Genomic DNA, 12,114 nt, shown 5'->3' with positions numbered 1-12,114 from the left:
TTTAGCAATTCTGGTAGGTTTTAGTCATGTTTTACCTCATGAGGTAAATTAGGAGGTAATTCATGAGGTAATTTACCGAAAATATCTATTCTCCTGGAAATTAGGGGGAATGTTAGCACATCATTTACCGATCAGTGTAAGGCCTGCCGGTACCTGGAGGTAAAGTCACTTTGTATGCATTTTGCAGTTATTAGTGGAGTTCCTATTCAGGCCGTGTAATAGAAAAGAATCATGGAAATAAAACTCCAAATATTTACTGGATTTTTTTTTTTTTTATAAGAGATGCCTATAAATATACTTTCCATAGGTTGCTACATAATCAAATACACCTTCCCCTCCCCCTAAACAAAAAAAAAAAAAAACACATCTTCCAAAGACTATCCTAACTTATGAAAGACTACTATTATTAATTTACTGCATGCTAACCGCTGAAATACCTCATGTTTGGAAAGGGAGAAAAAAAGATTTTCAGAATTGCTTTCAAAAAAAAAAAAAAAAAAAAAAAAGGGAGGAAAATACCATGAGGTATTTTACTTACTAACAAATATTTACCTCACAGACCTACCAGAATGGAGGCCAATGTGTGTACTATTTTAGTGTTTACAATACAAATAACAAATAGAGGATAGCAGTCTGAGGCGCTACACCGGCTATTGCTGAAATTCTGTTTTGTCCCCACGTTTATTGCCTGATGAAGCGGGCTGGGCCTGCGAAACGCGTTGCACTGTTTTGGGGTACCATATAATAAATGTGATTGCTACTATTCAGACAGTCTTTCGTGTCTGCTTTATGGAGGTAAGTCCACCACTTCCTCCCAGCAAATTTTAAAGTTTCTATCTGCTTTTATCCTGCTGGTGCCTCAGTTCTCCTACTGCTATACCGTGTCCACCCCTGGTGGAGGGGTGATCTACCCCCTTTCGCATCTACAGAGAGCGACTTCTTATCCCTGACTGGAGACAGGTCTAATCTCCTCACCTGCCTATACAGTGGTTGCCTTTGTGGTAACCCACGTTTGTGAGTATAATTTTCTCACGATAACCTTTACTTCATTTATGCTTAACATACTACACTATATTGGGCTCTCGGTTTCTCTACACTTTAACAAATAGAGGAAATCACTTAACTCTCCAGATAGTATAGACACCTGTTAAACTTCAAAAACGAAACCATGGGTGGAAATTGAACATGAACTGCTAAATAGCTACCCAAGACACATTTTAGAAGCTATATTACTGGGTGCAAAGGTCCCTACCTCTCAATACCCAACCATCCAAGCTCTTCTGCTCGCATGGGAACACTTTGTCAAATTTTCACCAAACATTTCCCTATCTCATAGGCCCACCATCTCCTTAACAGCTCTTACTATTCTTAGCCCACATTTAAACCTATGCCCATAGGCTAAAGCTAAAATCACCTCTCTAAACCAACTCTTTCAGGGTCCAAAGATTAAAACATTTGAGGAACTACGGAAAGAATTCCAACTTCCACACAACCAACTCTTTACTTATCATAGGATATTTAGCCTAATTAAATCTAACAAAATTGAAATCCCACAGCTCCCTAGCCATATTCTAACTGCCATTAATAATAAAGGCCCCTCTGAGCTGGCCGGAGGAATCACCACTTGGTATACGGCCATCTTAGAAAAAAGTGATCCCTCGCTGAAAAGATTTGCACTTGCCTGGTCTAATGACCTACAGTCAAATATATCTGAACAACTCCTCCGCAGGGCCACGTCTAAAATCTTAAAATTCTCAAAGAACAATGCCCACTGGGAACTTTCACGTAAAATAGTATTCAGGTGGTATCTGACCCCCAGAAGAATGGCTTTCTTTTCAGTGGAAAACTCTCCTAAGTGTTGGCACTGTAAGACCTCAGTGGGGACCCTACTCCACATGCTGTGGGAATGCCCCTGTATAGCCCAATTTTGGGTCCAAGTGGAGCATTTAATTAATAGTTTCTATCAGCTAGACATACGACTATCAGCTTCACTCGCATTACTCTTAGTGGGGTTGGAAGACTTCCCTACATCCATTCAACCTCAGGTTATGCATATCATTCTGTCGGCACTATCACAGATAACTAGTAATTGGAAATCAGCCAATTCCTTATCCATTTCCCATTTAATCGCTCAAGTTGATAGTAATCTAGATATGGAATATAAAATTAGAATCAGAACCTCAGGGGATCACAAGACCTTCTCCCTTCCGAGTACCTGGCTGGAATACATAGGTTAGATCACTACCTCGGTTTACAGGATCGAGTTACCCTTACAATACACCACAACTATAGAATAGTAGGTAGAGATACTTAGGTAGGTTAGTTCTTTTCTTCTTGTTGTTTTTCTTTTCTTAAGGGGTATGCCAGATCTCTACATTAATGTTGGGTAATACATTTGTTCTCCAGCACAGCTACCTATTTTCTGCAGTTCTGTACAAAGGCCAATTCTCTACCTAATTATTGGCCCGCTGGTTTGATACAGTACAAAGGTCCTTGTACAAGGGGGTTACCTGGTACAGGTCAAGTTAAAACTCGCTGACAAGGACCAAAAATATAGGAGCGCTTTATGTATTAGATTTCTCTGTACCCTATAGGAATATGACAGTACATGTATACGTTGCCCAATCAACAGTTTATTTGTACAATAATTTGTATAATTGATAATATGCAGTTTTCTGTTTCGTTTTTTTGGAATTTGACCATTAATAAAAAATTATGATAAAAAAAAAAAAAACTTCAAAAACGTTCAATTAAAAAGCAATCTGACAACGCGTTTCAGGGGTCATGGCCCGCTTCCTCAGATCAATACAAAATGCCTTGATAGCATACAGGATACAGTGCAGCTGCCTCAAGGCTATCAAGGCATTTTGTATTGATCTGAGGAAGCGGGCCATGACCCGTGAAACGCGTTATCAGATTACTTTTTAGATAAACATTTTTCCAGTAGAATTGGTGTCAATATCTTCTGGAGAGGCAAGCGATTACCTCTCTTATTTATTTTAAAACACTAAAAAAAAAAAAGCACACATTGGGTGCCTCCATCCTAGCCTATTACCAGTCAGACCTCCTGCGAAGAGTAATAGCTTTGTAGTTCTGGAAGATTCATCTTACTACAGGAGAGCGACCATCCAGTATCCAGCAGGACCTGGAGTACCGAGCAGGGCTACAGGAGAGTGACCATCCAGTATCCAGCAGGACCTGGAGTACAGAGCAGGGCTACAGGAGAGCAGGGCTACAGGAGAGCGACCATCCAGTATCCAGCAGGACCTGGAGTACAGAGCAGGGCTGCAGGAGAGCGACCATCCAATATCCAGCAGGACCTGGAGTACAGAGCAGGGCTACAGGAGAGCGACCATCCAGTATCCAGCAGGACCTGGAGTACTGAGCAGGACTACAGGAGAGCAACCATCCAGTATCCAGCAGGACCTGGAGTACCGAGCAAGATTACAGGAGAGCAACCATCCAGTATCCAGCAGGACCTGGAGTACCGGAGCAGGGCTACAGGAGAGCGACCATCCAGTATCCAGCAGGACGTGGAGTACCGAGCAGGACTACAGTAGAGCGACCATCCAGTATCCAGCAGGACGTGGAGTACCGAGCAGGACTACAGGAGAGCGACCATCCAGTATCCAGCAGGACCTGGAGTACCGAGCAGGACTACAGGAGAGCGACCATCCAGTATCCAGCAGGACCTGGAGTACCGAGCAGGGCTACAGGAGAGCGATCCTCCGGTATCCAGCAGGTCATGGAGTACCGAGCAGGGCTACAGGAGAGCGATCCTCCGGTATCCAGCAGGACATGGAGTACCTAGCAGGGCTACAGGAGAGCGACCATCCAGTATCCAGCAGGACCTGGAGTACCATGCAGGGCTACAGGAGAGCGATCCTCCAGTATCCAGCAGGACCTGGAGTACCGAGCAGGACTACAGCAGAGCGACCATCCAATATCCAGCAGGACCTGGAGTACAGAGCAGGGCTACAGGAGAGCGACCATCCAGTATCCAGCAGGACCTGGAGTACCGAGCGGGGCTACAGGAGAGCGACCATCCAGTATCCAGCAGGACCTGGAGTACAGAGCAGGGCTACAGGAGAGCAGGGCTACAGGAGAGCGACCATCCAGTATCCAGCAGGACCTGGAGTACAGAGCAGGGCTGCAGGAGAGCGACCATCCAATATCCAGCAGGACCTGGAGTACAGAGCAGGGCTACAGGAGAGCGACCATCCAGTATCCAGCAGGACCTGGAGTACCGAGCGGGGCTACAGGAGAGCGACCATCCAGTATCCAGCAGTACCTGGAGTACCGAGCAGGGCTACAGGAGAGCGACCATCCAGTATCCAGCAGGACCTGGAGTACCGAGCAGGACTACAGGAGAGCGGCCATCATGTATCCAGCAGGACCTGCTGTACCGAGCAGGGCTACCGGAGAGCGACTATCCAGTATCCAGCAGGACCTGGAGTACCGAGCAGGACTACAGGAGAGCGACCATCCAGTATCCAGCAGGACCTGGAGTACCGAGCAGGACTACAGGAGAGCGACCATCCAGTATCCAGCAGGACCTGGAGTACCGAGCAGGGCTACAGGAGAGCGATCCTCCGGTATCCAGCAGGACATGGAGTACCGAGCAGGGCTACAGGAGAGCGATCCTCCGGTATCCAGCAGGACATGGAGTACCGGGCAGGGCTACAGGAGAGCGACCATCCAGTATCCAGCAGGACCTGGAGTACCATGCAGGGCTACAGGAGAGCGATCCTCCAGTATCCAGTAGGACCTGGAGTACCAAGCAGGACTACAGCAGAGCGACCGTCCAGTATCGAGCAGGACCTGGAGTACCGAGCAGGACTACAGAAGAGCGACCATCCAGTATCCAGCAGGACGTGGAGTACCGAGCAGGACTACAGGAGAGCGACCATCCAGTATCCAGCAGGACCTGGAGTACCAGGCGGGGCTACAGGAGAGCGACCATCCAGTATCCAGCAGGACCTGGAGTACAGAGCAGGGCTACAGGAGAGCGACCATCCAGTATCCAGCAGGACCTGGAGTACCGAGCGGGGCTACAGGAGAGCGACCATCCAGTATCCAGCAGTACCTGGAGTACCGAGCAGGGCTACAGGAGAGCGACCATCCAGTATCCAGCAGGACCTGGAGTACCGAGCAGGACTACAGGAGAGCGGCCATCATGTATCCAGCAGGACCTGCTGTACCGAGCAGGGCTACCGGAGAGCGACTATCCAGTATCCAGCAGGACCTGGAGTACCGAGCAGGACTACAGGAGAGCGACCATCCAGTATCCAGCAGGACCTGGAGTACCGAGCAGGACTACAGGAGAGCGACCATCCAGTATCCAGCAGGACCTGGAGTACCGAGCAGGGCTACAGGAGAGCGATCCTCCGGTATCCAGCAGGACATGGAGTACCGAGCAGGGCTACAGGAGAGCGATCCTCCGGTATCCAGCAGGACATGGAGTACCGGGCAGGGCTACAGGAGAGAGACCATCCAGTATCCAGCAGGACCTGGAGTACCATGCAGGGCTACAGGAGAGCGATCCTCCAGTATCCAGTAGGACCTGGAGTACCAAGCAGGACTACAGCAGAGCGACCGTCCAGTATCGAGCAGGACCTGGAGTACCGAGCAGGACTACAGAAGAGCGACCATCCAGTATCCAGCAGGACGTGGAGTACCAAGCAGGACTACAGGAGAGCGACCATCCAGTATCCAGCAGGACCTGGAGTACCAGGCGGGGCTACAGGAGAGCGACCATCCAGTATCCAGCAGGACCTGGAGTACAGAGCAGGGCTACAGGAGAGCGACCATCCAGTATCCAGCAGGACCTGGAGTACCAGGCGGGGCTACAGGAGAGCGACCATCCAGTATCCAGCAGGACCGGAAGTACCGAGCAGGACTACAGGAGAGCGACCATCCAGTATCCAGCAGGACCTGGAGTACCGAGCAGGACTACAGGAGAGCGAACATCCAGTAACCAGCAGGACCTGAAGTACCGAGCAGGACTACAGGAGAGCGACCGTCCAGTATCCAGCAGGACCTGGAGTACCGAGCAGGGCTACAGGAGAGCGACTGTCCAGTATCCAGCAGGACCTGGAGTACCGAGCAGGGCTACAGGAGAGCGACCGTCCAGTATCCAGCAGGACCTGGAGTACCGAGCAGGGCTACAGGAGAGCGACTGTCCAGTATCCAGCAGGACCTGGAGTACCGAGCGGGGCTACAGGAGAGGAACCATCCAGCAGGACCTGTAGCACCGAGCAGGGCTACAGAAGAGCGACCATCCAGTATCCAGCAGGACCTGGAGTACAGAGCATGGCTACAGGAGAGCGACCATCCAGTATCCAGCAGGACCTGGAGTACAGAGCATGGCTACAGGAGAGCGACTGTCCAGTATCCAGCAGGACCTGGAGCATGGAGCAGGACTACAGGAGAGCGACCATCCAGTATTCAGCAGGACCCGGAGTACCGAGCGGGGCTACAGGAGAGCCACCATCCAGTATCCAGCAGGACCTGGAGTACCGAGCAGGGCTACAGGAGAGTGACTGTCCAGTATCCAGCAGGACCTGGAGTACCGAGCAGGGCTACAGGAGAGCGACCGTCCAGTATCCAGCAGGACCTGGAGTACAGAGCAGGGCTACAGGAGAGAGACTGTCCAGTATCCAGCAGGACCTGGAGTACCGAGCAGGGCTACAGGAGAGCTACGATCCAGTATCCAGCAGGACATGGAGCACCGAGCAGGGCTACAGGAGAGCGACCATCCAGTATCCAGCAGGACCTGGAGTACCGAGCGGGGCTACAGGAGAGCGACCATCCAGTATCTAGCAGGACCTGTAGTACCGAGCAGGGCTACAGGAGAGCGACTGTCCAGTATCCAGCAGGACCTGGAGTACAGAGCAGGGCTACAGGAGAGCGACCATCCAGTATCCAGCAGGACCTGGAGTACCGAGCAGGACTACAGGAGAGCGACCTTCCAGTATCCAGCAGGACATGGAGTACCGAGCAGGACTACAGGAGAGCGACCATCCAGTATCCAGCAGGACCTGGAATACCGAGCAGGGCTACAGGAGAGCGACCATCCAGTATCCAGCAGGACCTGGAGTACCGAGCAGGACTACAGGAGAGCGACCATCCAGTATCCAGCAGGACATGGAGTACCGAGCAGGGCTACAGGAGAGTGACCATCCAGTATCCAGCAGGACCTGGAGTACCGAGCAGGACTACAGGAGAGCGACCATCCAGTATCCAGCAGGACCTGGAGTACCGAGCAGGGCTACAGGAGAGCGACCATCCAGTATCCAGCAGGACCTGGAGTACCGAGCAGGGCTACAGGAGAGCGACTGTCCAGTATCCAGCAGGACCTGGAGTACCGAGCGGGGCTACAGGAGAGCGACCATCCAGTATCCAGCAGTACCTGGAGTACCGAGCAGGGCTACAGGAGAGCGACCATCCAGTATCCAGCAGGACCTGGAGTACCAGGCGGGGCTACAGGAGAGCAACCATCCAGTATCCAGCAGGACCTGGAGTACCGAGCGGGGCTACAGGAGAGCGACCATCCAGTATCCAGCAGTACCTGGAGTACCGAGCAGGGCTACAGGAGAGCGACCATCCAGTATTCAGCAGGACCTGGAGTACCAGGCGGGGCTACAGGAGAGCAACCATCCAGTATCCAGCAGGACCTGGAGTACCGAGCGGGGCTACAGGAGAGCGACTGTCCAGTATGACTGTCCAGTATCCAGAAGGACCTGTAGTACCGAGCAGGGCTACAGGAGAGCGACTGTCCAGTATCCAGCAGGACCTGGAGTACCGAGCAGGGCTACAGGAGAGCGACCATCCAGTATCCAGCAGGACCTGGAGTACCGAGCAGGACTACAGGAGAGCAACCATCCAGTATCCAGCAGGACCTGGAGTACCGAGCGGGGCTACAGGAGAGTGACCGTCCAGTATCCAGCAGGACCTGGAGTACAGAGCAGGGCTACAGGAGAGAGACTGTCCAGTATCCAGCAGGACCTGGAGTACCGAGCAGGGCTACAGGAGAGCTACGATCCAGTATCCAGCAGGACATGGAGCACCGAGCAGGGCTACAGGAGAGCGACCATCCAGTATCCAGCAGGACCTGGAGTACCGAGCGGGGCTACAGGAGAGCGACCATCCAGTATCTAGCAGGACCTGTAGTACCGTGCAGGACTACAGGAGAGCGATCATCCAGTATCCAGCAGGACCTGGAGTACAGAGCAGGGCTACAGGAGAGCGACCATCCAGTATCCAGCAGGACCTGGAGTACCGAGCAGGACTACAGGAGAGCGACCTTCCAGTATCCAGCAGGACATGGAGTACCGAGCAGGACTACAGGAGAGCGACCATCCAGTATCCAGCAGGACCTGGAATACCGAGCAGGGCTACAGGAGAGCGACCATCCAGTATCCAGCAGGACCTGGAGTACCGAGCAGGACTACAGGAGAGCGACCATCCAGTATCCAGCAGGACATGGAGTACCGAGCAGGGCTACAGGAGAGTGACCATCCAGTATCCAGCAGGACCTGGAGTACCGAGCAGGACTACAGGAGAGCGACCATCCAGTATCCAGCAGGACCTGGAGTACCGAGCAGGGCTACAGGAGAGCGACCATCCAGTATCCAGCAGGACCTGGAGTACCGAGCAGGGCTACAGGAGAGCGACTGTCCAGTATCCAGCAGGACCTGGAGTACCGAGCGGGGCTACAGGAGAGCGACCATCCAGTATCCAGCAGTACCTGGAGTACCGAGCGGGGCTACAGGAGAGCGACCATCCAGTATCCAGCAGGACCTGGAGTACCAGGCGGGGCTACAGGAGAGCAACCATCCAGTATCCAGCAGGACCTGGAGTACCGAGCGGGGCTACAGGAGAGCGACTGTCCAGTATCCAGCAGGACCTGGAGTACCGAGCAGGGCTACAGGAGAGCTACCATCCAGTATCCAGCAGGACCTGGAGTACCATGCAGGGCTACAGGAGAGCGATCCTCCAGTATCCAGCAGGACCTGGAGTACCGAGCAGGACTACAGCAGAGCGACCGTCCAGTATCCAGCAGGACCTGGAGTACCGAGCAGGACTACAGGAGAGCGGCCATCCAGTATCCAGCAGGACCTGGAGTACCGAGCGGGGCTACAGGAGAGTGACCGTCCAGTATCCAGCAGGACCTGGAGTACCGAGCAGGGCTAAAGGAGAGCGACTGTCCAGTATCCAGCAGGACCTGTAGTACCGAGCAGGGCTACAGGAGAGCGACCGTCCAGTATCCAGCAGGACCTGGAGTACCGAGCAGGACTACAGGAGAGCGACCGTCCAGTATCCAGCAGGACCTGGAGAACCGAGCAGGGCTACAGGAGAGCGACTGTCCAGTATTCAGCAGGACCTGGAGTACCGAGCAGGGCTACAGGAGAGCGACTGTCCAGTATCCAGCAGGACCTGGAGTACCGAGCAGGGCTACAGGAGAGCGACTGTCCAGTATCCAGCAGGACCTGGAGTACCGAGCAGGGCTACAGGAGAGCGACCGTCCAGTATCCAGCAGAACCTGGAGTACCGAGCAGGGCTACAGGAAAGCGACTGTCCAGTATCCAGCAGGACCTGGAGTACCGAGCGGGGCTACAGGAGAGAGACCATCCAGTATCCAGCAGTACCTGGAGTACCGAGCAGGGCTACAGGAGAGCGACCATCCAGTATCCAGCAGGACCTGGAGTACCAGGCGGGGCTACAGGAGAGCGACCATCCAGTATCCAGCAGGACCTGGAGTACCGAGCGGGGCTACAGGAGAGCGACTGTCCAGTATCCAGCAGGACCTGGAGTACCGAGCAGGGCTACAGGAGAGCTACCATCCAGTATCCAGCAGGACCTGGAGTACCATGCAGGGCTACAGGAGAGCGATCCTCCAGTATCCAGCAGGACCTGGAGTACCGAGCAGGACTACAGCAGAGCGACTGTCCAGTATCCAGCAGGACCTGGAGTACCGAGCAGGACTACAGGAGAGCGGCCATCCAGTATCCAGCAGGACCTGGAGTACCGAGCGGGGCTACAGGAGAGTGACCATCCAGTATCCAGCAGGACCTGGAGTACCGAGCAGGGCTACAGGAGAGCGACTGTCCAGTATCCAGCAGGACCTGTAGTACCGAGCAGGGCTACAGGAGAGCGACTGTCCAGTATCCAGCAGGACCTGGAGTACCGAGCAGGACTACAGGAGAGCGACCGTCCAGTATCCAGCAGGACCTGGAGAACCGAGCAGGGCTACAGGAGAGTGACCGTCCAGTATCCAGCAGGACCTGGATTCCTCCTTATACCTGACAATACTGCACCATTGGGTTCCTGGTCTCTCCCCACTTCTCGTCTAGGTATTGTTGGTCACTACAAAAACCACACCCAAAACAAATATCAGCAATTCTCAGAGGCTGTTTGTACGGTAAAACATTTAACTGAAAGTTATTGAAGCTCGGTGGATGTCCGCAGAGCACCAAATCTCGAGGAATTTGTGTAAGTAAGTAATGCATATTAATGAGAGAAACAACCTTTATGCCTCATGTAATACTGACTCTCTACGCAGACCCTCAGCCTCCTCAATCTTCTGGTAACAAGGAAAACGGCTGATCTGGTAGATTTCACAATTGTTTAGCTTTAATGTGTGTGGAGCGCTTACTGGAGAGCCTCCTGGGCTGTGCCCAACCTCCAACAGCCACATTACTCCACCCACTTCCCAGACTGAAGCCATTAGCAGGCAGATGCTGGGTTCCTGCAGGGCCATGGGGAAGGTAAGCAAGCTTGATGCCAGTCTACTTATCTCGCCAATAGAGGCCTGGGCTGGAAGACCCCTTTAGGTTTTGATCCTGCAAGGAGGAGCTATTTGCGCATTTCTATCACGTTGTAACTGACAAGTTCCCGGGACACAATTATGCTGGAAATGCTGCTTTCACTCATAAACGGTAAAAGAGTTTTAATATAAACAGGTTGCACATAATTAATCCACTACATGCTGATGCGAGAGCCGTTCTCATGAAATATCTGCCTAACTAATGCTTGTCTGGGGATTACTGGGACTTGACATGAAAGAGGCTGAATCTGAGTCATCTACGAGAGAAGCAATGAGGCCGATGACAGAGGAACGGCGTCTTCTCCCGTCACTATGGGATGTGGATTAAACCATACAGAACATGTGGAGCACCATCCATAAACAACAATATTGTACTATCTATAGATAATGTAGTACTCTGAAATGTGCAGAATGGCTAATCAAATACAATATCTATCAAAAGAAAACAGCTATGACCTCAAAGAACCGCACCAGATCAGCACACAACTAAAGCAGCGTACACACGCCGGACTTTAGGCAACGACGGGTCCGTCGTTGCCTCCCGCTGGGTGGGCGTGCCAGCGACAGTCCGGCGTGTGTACGCTCTGTCGTCAGACTGATACGGCTGTTTCTGAGCGATCCGCCCGGCGGATCTACCAGCCGTATCAGTCTGACGACAGAGCGTACACACGCCGGACTGTCGCTGGCACGCCCACCCAGCGGGAGGCAACGACGGACCCGTCGTTGCCTAAAGTCCGGCGTGTGTACGGACCTTAATGTTGCAAAAAGTCCATCCTTTATTGATAAATCCACAAACAACTAAAAACACAATGAAAAGCAGGTGGGGAATGGCATGTAAAAGCCAAAGCACTTTGAGAAAGCCACATGACGGTGGCGAATCGCGATAGCAGCGGTGGGGGACCCGCGGGGTTACTTCTTTACCGGTAGGACTCTTTCACCACACTGGTGTAGGTTTTCATTCATTACCTCCAATTGCACCTTTCCTTTTCCCCTCCTCTTTCCACCCTTTTTATACACTTTGCACTTTACTCTTTCTACATCGGTTTGAATAGTTTGATATTCACGGCCATTACATTGAGGACGTGGGGTTACCAGCCTCATCGTTTGTACATTAACTGTTTATTGATGCACTTCGCACTTTTCTTCCCCTTCCCCTCTCCCCCCCATTCCCTTTTGTAACATATATCTCCATTGTTTATGACTTATTTTGTGCACCCCAATCTATGTTTCACACCCTTAGTGGGGTGTCATCAGCACTAACAGCACTTTATTACCCTTCCGGTTCT

At 52.2% G+C, this 12,114-nt stretch overlaps 1 protein-coding gene across 2 annotated transcripts in view; it reads right to left on the bottom strand.

Annotated features, from left to right (window-relative positions):
• VPS50 (VPS50 subunit of EARP/GARPII complex) overlaps positions 1-12,114 on the bottom strand; it is a 330,838-nt gene that overhangs the window by 152,607 nt on the left and 166,117 nt on the right. The window lies entirely within an intron of this gene.

Source organism: Hyperolius riggenbachi, chromosome 5 (genome assembly GCF_040937935.1).
Source record: "Hyperolius riggenbachi isolate aHypRig1 chromosome 5, aHypRig1.pri, whole genome shotgun sequence".
Taxonomy (NCBI): domain Eukaryota; kingdom Metazoa; phylum Chordata; class Amphibia; order Anura; family Hyperoliidae; genus Hyperolius; species Hyperolius riggenbachi.
This window is presented reverse-complemented; position numbering and strand designations above follow the sequence as displayed.